Source organism: Carlito syrichta, unplaced genomic scaffold, assembly GCF_000164805.1.
Source record: "Carlito syrichta isolate Samal-C Ts95f unplaced genomic scaffold, Tarsius_syrichta-2.0.1 Scaffold304000, whole genome shotgun sequence".
Lineage (NCBI taxonomy): Eukaryota > Metazoa > Chordata > Mammalia > Primates > Tarsiidae > Carlito > Carlito syrichta.
Genome location: NW_007248096.1, coordinates 634,276 through 643,686, shown reverse-complemented (window position 1 = coordinate 643,686; position 9,411 = coordinate 634,276). Strand labels below are relative to the sequence as shown.

Below are 9,411 nucleotides of genomic sequence, written 5' to 3'. Positions count from 1 at the left end.
GTTTGCGGCGCCTCTTTGTTTGCGGCGGCGGCTTTTGTGCGTGTTGACCGCGGAGGGCTGGGGGGAGCGGCCCCCGCCCGCGCCCCTCCTGGCGGGCCGGCGGGCCGCACGTGCTTCGGGCCCACCCAGGCTGGGGTAGGGGACGCTGGGCCCCTCCTCGCCGGGGCAGGGAGGGCTGCAGGGAGGGGCTGCAGGCTCGGTCTGCGGTCCATGTGGTGGCAGAGTCCGCCCCACTCAGCTGAATGTCGAGGGTGCGGAGGTGGGAAAGGCCTGCGTGGGGAGGGGGCTTCAGGTCAAGGATCAGGGACTAGGCTGTGTGACACTCCCAGGCATCCCAGCCCCACCCAGTGCCCTCTCCCCTCCTGGTGAGCGCCTTCTCTTTTCTCTCAGACTGGCCAGAGCCGCTGATCCCGCACACCCAGCCCCAGCTCAGGAATGGAGGAAGGAGAAAGACCCTCAGGGGGAGGCCGGGCCTTGTCCAGGTGCTGAAAGGCGCTCTCCTGCCCTCTGGTGCTGGGGTCTGGCTTCTAGGCGCTGAGAAAGCTAGGGGGCACTGGTCCCAGGAAGGCTCTGCACACAGAGGAGGACTCCCTGGCTTCTGCTGGTCAGTGAGGTTGAGTGGACTGGGCACTCGTCTGCAAGAAAACAGGGGAAGGGATGGGGTCTCCTGGCCATTCTTCAGGGTAAAGGCCACAGGTAGGCATTCATGGCACAGATGACACACCACCCCAGGGTGGGCAGCAAGAGCCAAGACTGGGCCCAGGCTGCCCTGGGTTGCCTCAGGCTGAGACCTCCAGACCTCCAGACTTGTTCCAAGCCATGGGCTGGGAGCGGTTAGCTTGAGTTGCCCTTGGGGGATATACCCCCTGAGGGCCACTTCCTAGATTACGGGAAGTTCAGTCTGAGGAGCTGTTCAGTTACCAAGGGAAGAGTGGACCTGGAGGGCAGGACATCAGGCTGTGAGTGAGGTGAGGGTCAGGATGCATCTCTGAAGGCCACTACTGGGCCAGCCCCCAGGCCTGCGCAGCATCCAGCTCTGCGGGACAGTCCTAGTAAATGTTGGGGTGACCTGGGTCTGCAGGCCTCTGGCCTGGCCTGGGTGTCCACTTCCTTTCTACCTCTGCTTATACAAGGACTCTCCCAGTTTCTCATCAGATCATGTGTCTGTCTATCCATCATAAAAGAAGTGGTTTGCGGCCATAAGAGGCCTGGTAAAGGAGTGGGATCAAAGTGCCTTGGGAAAACAAAGATGAACAAACAAGCACCAGCCCCTACCCTCAAGGAGTCTCTGCTCTAGTGATGCAAGTGTGAACAGAGAAATCCAGTGTGATGTGCAGAGTACTGAGACACAGACAGTTCAGCCTCTCTGGCTCTTCGCTTTCCTTCCCTGAGGGCAAAAGGAGACAGGCAACTGACAGAGAGATTCAAGACTGATCTGAGAGGAACTTCCCAAAGGTCCAAGGATTATTATGCAGAAGGCAAAATCTCCAGAATGCCTTAAACCCACTCCCTTGCCTGAGGATGGGTGATCCTTTTCCTGCACGATTTAGAGAGAGGCCAGATGCCCTGGAAGAAAAGACTTTTTAACCTAGGTCTCTCTGCTGATAGTCCTGAAGTCAGCAGCCATCTTGCTGGGGTTAGGTGGGGGTGGGGAGCACTGGAGCTGCTGTAGGTTGAGGTGCTTTGGGGCTGCTGAGTGTGTTCCTCTTCTCCTCCCCTCTGGTGGCCAGAGAAACCAGGTACCAGGTTCCCCCCTTTCCCCGCCCTCATGTGTTAATGTCTCTTTGAAATGAACACCACCTACTCTGGATCCAGGCCAGGGGGAATATAGGGCACCAGTTGAGGTTAACCCTCGTTCCACCATATAGAAACAGGCCTGTTCTCTCCTTCCCTCAGGAGTGCCAAGAAGGGGAATGCCAGTCAGTGTGGGTGGGAGAGGCCCCTGACTGGCTCAGAGTGAGGCTTGCACCCAGATGTGCACTGTCTACGCCTCAGGTCATTGTCTCTGATGCCTGCAGGGGGCAGGCCTGGGGGCAGCCACCTAACATCATCATGAAGCCTGTGGAAACCTGACATCCCAGCTGGGGGTCCCTGGCCTCTTGTTCTCCTGGCACCAACCACCACAGAAAACAGCCAGGCTTTCCTCAAGCACTCAGCAGCTGGGTTTCCCAGGTCTTGGCTTGGCATAGTTGCCTCTTCTTCACTCCAAGAGAGCCCCGCAGAGGCCCTCCCGTGGACAGGCTTGGCAGTGCTGGCTGGCTGAGGAGGGGGTAAGCATGGCAGCCTTCAGGGTAGGTTGATGGGCTTTGCTCAGCCCCTGAATAACTCTTCTGGGAGCTGGAAGCAGAGAGTGATGGGCAAGCAGGAGGTGCTTGGGTGAAGAAAGGGGCCATGACCACCCCTAGCTGACACCTGGTGGTTGCTGGTACCCTGCTTGCTGCCATACACATTCCTTGCTGGGTTGGGGGCGGGGTGGGGCTTGTAGGCCAGGGAATGTGCCAGTTCCCCCTGCCCAGCAGGGCCCTGGGGTTGCCACAGCCAGATGAGGATGGCCTTAGTTCTGAAGTCATGAGTCCCTGGTGTTCCCTGGGGATGGGGGAGTGGGGGCTAGACTATACAGCTCCCTGTGGGAGGGCATATGTGTAGGGGGACTGGGAGAGCAAGATTCTCCTCCTGGCAACCGGAACTCTGAAAGGGGCAGACTGTGGTCCTGGGGTAACATTGTCCTTTTTCCAGGGGCTGCCTCCGCCATAGGCCTCCTTCCTGCTTTCCCTGTTCATCCTTCTGACCTAGAGGCAAGCGAGATGGGTTGTGGGGCTTTGGATGTTCAGGGAGCACCTGGGACCCCTCCCTCCCCTAAAGTGGGTGGTCCTGGGTGTGGGGCATCACCACAACTGGTAAGCCAGGAAGCCCGGGAGCAGGAGCCGCAAACCCCAGAAACCAAAAATCAATGTGTTCTGGGATGACGGGGAGGGGCTGTGCGGGCAGGTGGGAGGGGCAGGATGGAGGGGGAAGTCTGAGGGTGCTGCCCCCACTTGCCCATAGCCTCCTATCAGCTTGAGGACGCACCCTGCCTCCCTCCCGCTTCAGTGAGCTCAGGCTTACCTGTCCCTGAGCCCAGAAGCAGTGACCAGCCATTCTCTGGTCAGCTTCCCTGGGGCCGGGGAAGGGGACTGAGCAGGGCGGGCCCCATGCTGGCTGTGGGGCTCTCGCCCTTCTCCAGCACCTGTGTTTAGGCTATGCAATATGTGTGTGCTTTTAAGATTTCATTGGATGAAAGGACTCTGCTAGTGCTAAAGGAGTTTGAGTTTTTGCTAGTGCATGTGGGTGTGAGGGGTGTTCATGTGCAAATATGTTAGCGACAAACACATGCGTTCCACAGGAGTGGACTCCAGCAGAACCAGAGGGCAGCTGGGCACACATGGGTTTGTACACTTAGGGGCGCATGTGCGCTGTGTGTGTGGAGGCTGAAGTATGTGTGCGTTTGTGCACTTATGGTGCTTGTGCCTACTAGTGTGTGCATGCATGTGTGTGCCTAAGTGGAGGCAGGGTTGCTCTCTGTGCAGGGAGCCCCAGATCCTAAGCTCCAAGGACCCCAGCTTTTAACCCCAGCTGAGACCTGTCGGGATGGAGTCTCCATTCTCTTGGCAGGGAGGGCTGGGTGTTGGGTTTCATGGGAAGCCTTTCATTCCAGCAATTAAATAGCTGTAGGCCTTTGCTGAGGAGACTAATGAATTCTCCCACCTGGGCCCGGGGCAGAGTACCACTCGCACTGCAGGCCCAGCTGTGGGCGGGTGGGGAGAGCTGCTCTGGCACTCAGCTGGGTGTGTAGAGGTCCACATTGGCCTTGGAAAACAGCGGTGCCCTGGGGAGCCCTCCTGAGAGGTGGGGAGGGGCACCCTGCCTGGCAAGACATTGCCAGCCTCTCTCTGCAGCCTGGAGCTGAGGCCCCTGAGGGGGAGGGTGGCGGGCAGCTTCTGGAGCCGTGAGGCCAGGTGGGGTGCCCTGCCTGCTCCCTGGGGCCTTATTAGCAGCAGCAGTAGCAGCAGCAGCATCTAGGGCAGGACCAGGGAGGCTTGGATGACACAGCCACAGCCCTACAAGAAGGCTCATCCTGATTCCCAGCCAGCTCCAGCTCTGAGGGTCCTCTCCACTCCCACCCCAGGGGCCCCCAGGACTCCAGCTGGGTTGTGACCCCAGGGGTTCCAGCCCACCCTACGATCGGCAGAGTGTAAATAGTGCTTCCCTTTTCTGTGGGAAGCCACAGCTCAAAGGTCAACAAATTTTTCTGAGGCTCCCAGTATATTTAAAAATGAAGAAATGACAGGAGAGGGTTATAAAAATTATATAAATAATTGTAAATTATTTAAAATGTTTTATTTTTGACAAAGGAGTTCATAGTCATGCTTTAAAATATTTATCTTTTGCTAGAAGGCGTGTAATGAAAAGCGGCAACCCTCGCTCTGCCGCTCCCACCTCCCCAGAGGCACCCACGTGGGTTGCTCTGGGCTCCTTCTTCTGTTATTTACCTCATAATTGTAAGCAGTGTACTTCTGCAACTCTTTCTCGGTTTATCAGTTTTGTACTTTATTACCTTCCCCTCCTCATACCCCTCAATCTTGTCCTCTACACACTTGTTTAGCATATTTGGAAGCCCCGCTAATGTGCCAGGTGCTGTCTGGGGGCTGGGGAGCCAGCAATGAGCTAGCAGACAGGGACCTGCCTGGTGGGGCTTCCTCCCAGGTGAGGGAGGCGATGAAAAAACAAACAGTTGAATGTTGGACGACCAGGAAGGCAGGATGAGGGCGATAGATAGATCAATAGCTGCTGTCATCTCAGATGGGTTGTCAGGGCAGGCTTTTCTAGGGAGGTGACATTTGAGCAGCAACCTGAATGAAGGGAGGGAGAAAGCTTTGTGGCTCTCTAGGGGATCCAGGGAAGGCCTGCCGCGGGAGTGGAGGAGAGGAGGGAGAGTGGATGAGTTCAGAGAAAAGTCCAGGGCCGTTGGGTTCTCTGCTACACGATGGGAAGCCACTGGAAGGTTCTGAGCTAAAGAGTGTCAGGCCTAGAGTGACATTGCATGGGGTGGCCTTAGCTGCCGTGGCTGATGTGGAGGATAGACCTTAGGGGCCAAGAGAGGGGCAGAGACAGCGAGGAGGCTACTAGGCTGCCAGGTGGGAGATGAAGTGGCCACACCCAGGATGGGAGCGGGAAGGTGATGAGAGCTGAGGGGACTCTGGGTCTGTTTGGAAGGCAGAGTGGGCAGGCTTTGCTGATGGATTAGATGTGGAGAGTGTGGGAAAGAGAAGAGATACAGACCATTTCAAAGAGATAAGGACAGAGTTTTTTTTCACCTAACCGTGGAGTAAATTAAGGTACTGTTTGCTGTGATGGGAGAACTGGACAGGTATAGCTTTACAGAAATGGAGAAAGCAAGGGAAAGTTAAGAAAGTCACTTCTGGCCGGGCGCAGTGGCTCATGCCTGTAATCCCAGCACTTTGGGAGGCAAAGGTGAGAGGACTGCCTGAGCCTGGGGGTTCGAGACCAGCATGGGCAGCTTGGTGAGGTCTTACCTCCACAATAAATTTAAAAAATTAGCTGGGTGTGGTGGCACGTGCCTGTGGTTCCAGCTACTTGGAAAGCTGAGGTGGAAGGATCGCCTGAGCCCAGCAGGTTGAGGCTGCAGTGGCCGTGAGCATGCCACTGCACTCCAGCCTGAGTGACAGAGTGAGACTCCAACTCAAAAAAAAAAAAACAAAGTCACGTCACTTCTGGGTTGAAGAAGGCAAGAGAAGACAGCAGGAGAGGTCATGGGAGGCCAGGATGTTCCATGTTGTTTCATGCATACAATGATCTTTTCACTTATTCTGAGGACGTAAACAAATTTAGAAGCCCCACTAATGTGCCAAGTGCTGTCTGGGATGGGGGAGCCAGCAGTGAGCTAGGCAAACAGGGACCCCCTGGTGGAGCTTCTACCGCAGCCTACCTGTGAAGGAGGAAAAAACAAGCAACTGAACGTTGTAAGACAACAAAGGCAGGATGAGGAGAAATAGAGTTTTCTTTTATTACCTGCATTGGCCAAGTTTCCCCTGGGCTTTTGACATCTATTTGTGTGTTTTGGGTTATTTCATATTGGAAGCTTTTATCAAGTGTCTAGTCCCTCTTGGCTGTTGGAGTATGTGTAAGAATGGGGCTGGGCTAGATGCAATGGCTCATGCCTGTATTCCCAGCACTTTGGGAGGCTGAGGTGAGAGGACTGCCTGAGCCCACAGGATCAAGACCAGCCTGGGCAACTTGGCGAGACCTCATCTCTACAATAAATCAAAAAATTAGCCAGGTGTGGTGGTGTGTGCCTGTAGTTTCAGCTACTTAGAAGGCTGGGGCAGAAGGATCACCTAAGCCCAGCAGATCGAGACTGCAGTGACTGTGAGTATACCACTGCACTCCAGCCTGGGCAACAGAGTGAGACTCTGACAAAAAAAAAAAAAAAAAAAAAGGAATGGGGCTGTAGGGTCAGGCACAGTGGCTCAAGCTTGTAATCCCTAGTCCCAGCACTTTATGAGGCTGAGGGAAGAGGATTGTCTGAGCCCAGAGGTTCGAGACCAGCCTGGGCAATTTGGTGAGAACTCATCTCTACAATAAATCAAGAAAAATTAGCCGGGCATGGTGATGCATGCCTGTAGTTCCAGCTAGTTGCACGCCTGTAGTTCCAGCTAGTTGGAAGACTGAAGTGGAAGGATTGCCTGAGCCCAGCAGGTTGAGGCTGCAGTGGCTGTGAGTGTGCCACTGCACTCCAGCTTGGGCAAGAGAGTGAGACTCCAACTCAAAAAATGAATGGGACTATTGAGCTTACTGATGCGTGGGTGCTACTGTAAGATGGCTGGGTGGCAAGCTGGCCTGCTCATTGTTGTCCTCCAAGACATCTGTATTCAGAGGTCTTCAGGGCAGTCTCCTACTGGGATGGGATAGACCAGTGATGTTGCAACCTGGCTGCCCGTGCTTCAGCATCCAGGCCGAGTTGGGGCTTCATGGGTCACCAGTTTTCCGCTCCGTGACCTCATCCTCTGCTGTGGCCAATGTCCCTGAATCCAGCACATCTCATGCCCAATTTCTTTTTTTTTTTTTTTTAGTTGGAGTCTCACTCGGTCGCCCAGACTGGAGTGCAGTGGCCGCTTCTGGCCACAGCAGCCTTGCCTGCTGGGCTCCGGCGATCCTTCTGCCTCAGCCTTCCGAGTAGCCGGAATTACAGGCACATGCTACCACGCCCGGCTGATTTTTTGATTTTATTGTAGAGATGAGGTCTTGCTGCCCAGGCGGGTCATGAACCCACGGGCTCAGGCAATCCACTCACCTCAGCCTCCCAAAGGCGCGGGATTACAGGCTGAGCCACCGAGCCTGGCTGCCCAATTTCTATACAGAATAAATGCCTGGCCTCCTGTGGTGAGTCCCTTTACAAGGGACCAGGAGGTTCTGAATTGTAACCAGCCACCCTGTGTTCAGCTTTGAGCGTCACCCTCACCTCCTCTGATCCCACTGCCCACAGGCCATGTATTTTTCAGGGGTTCTGGGGGTGACCTGGCTTGCTACTTACAGGGGATCCCCTCTGTGACTGCCTTGGTTTCCTCTGCTCCCCTAAGTCAATTGTGATACCTCAGTCACTTTCCATGTTCTAAAGTTGCATTGAAGTTTCACATCTGCTGATATCTCTTCTCTTTATTTTTGAGGGTTTAAAATATTTTATTGACATTCTTATACTTACAAATTTGATATTTTTGCATTCTTCAATCCTTTGTATGAATCCGGGTTTCCATCTGGTATTATTTTCTTTCCACCTGAAGAACTCCCTTTAACATTTTCTACACATCTGGCAATACATTCTCTTAGTATTTGTCTGCTAAAGTGTTTATTTCCCCTTCGTTTTTGAAGAATCTTTTCACTGGATATAGAATTCTAGGTCAATATCAATCATACTGGATTGGAGAAAAAAATTCTAGGTCAGAAGTTTTTGTTTTTGTTTTTGTTTTTTTCCTCCCAGCACTTTAAAGACTTCCTTATATTGTCTTCTGGCTTGCATAGTTTCTGATGAGAAATATGTTGTATTTCCTATATTTGTTCTTCCATACATAATGAGTCTCATTTCTTGGAATTCTTTAAAGCTTTTATTTTTATCACTGGTTTTCAATATTTGATTATGATTGGCCTTGGTGTAATTTTTTTTGTGATTGTCTTGCTTAAGGTTAATTGAATTTCTTAGTTCTGTGGGTTTATCATTGTATTAGTTTCCACAACAAATTAATATACTGGGTGGGTTAAGAAAACAAAAATTTATTTTCTCACAATTCTGGAAGCCAGAAGTCCAAACTCAAGGTGTTGGCAGAGTGGCAGTCCCTCCAAAGGCTCTAGGAAAGAGTCCTTTCTTGCCTCTTTCTGGTGGCTCTAGTCACTCCTTGGCTCATGGCTATATCACTACAGTCTCTGCCTCTATCTTCATATGGCCTTCTCCTCTTTTTGAATGTCTTATAAAGACATTTATCATTGGATTTTGGACCCACCTAGATAATCCAGGATGTTTCATCTTGAGATCCTTAACTTAATTACATCTGCAAAGACCTTTTTACCAAATAAGGCCACATTCATGGATTCTGAGGGTTAGAATGTGATGTGGACATATCTTGGGGGTGGGGGTACAACATTTAACCCCCTACAGTAGTTTTTTTAAATCAAATTTGGAAAAATTTGGGCCATCGTTGCTTTAAATTTGTCTTATTTCCTCTATTTCTTTATTCAGTCCTCCGGGATTCCAATTATACATATGTTAGAATGCTTATAGTGTCTTCCAGATTACTGAGGCTCTTTGACTTTTTTTCCCAGTACTTTTTTCTCTTTTCTGTTTCAGTTTGGATAGTTGTATTGCTATATTTTCAAATTCACTGATTTCTTTCTTTTTTAAATAGAAACAAGGTCTTGCTATGTTGCCTAGGCTGGAACTCGAACTCCTGAGCTCAAGCAATCCTCCTGCCTTGGCCTCCCAAAGAGCTGGGATTATAGGCATGAGCCACTACACCTGGCCTCACTGATTTTTTATTCTATAGGATCTAATCTGCTGTTAATTTCATTCCGTGAATTTTTCATTTCAGGTACGGTACTTGTTATCTTTAGATGGTCCATTGGGTTCTTTTCATATCTTCCATTTCTTTCCTCATGAACATCTTGTTCATGTTTTTCTTTAAACTCTTGAGCATATTGAGCCACTTATCATCTTTATCATTTCTGAGTCTTGTTTCTATTAAATGATTTTTCTTCTGTTTATGGGTCATATTTTCCTACTTCCTGGCAAATCTAGTAATTTTTTTTCTTTTCTTTCTTTTTTTTTTTTTTTGAGTTGGAGTCCCACTGTCACCCAGACTGGAG

At 51.5% G+C, this 9,411-nt stretch overlaps 1 protein-coding gene across 1 annotated transcript in view; it reads left to right on the top strand.

Annotated features, from left to right (window-relative positions):
* Nucleotides 1-9,411, top strand: part of ANKRD13B (ankyrin repeat domain 13B) — a 20,086-nt gene that overhangs the window by 2,812 nt on the left and 7,863 nt on the right. The window lies entirely within an intron of this gene.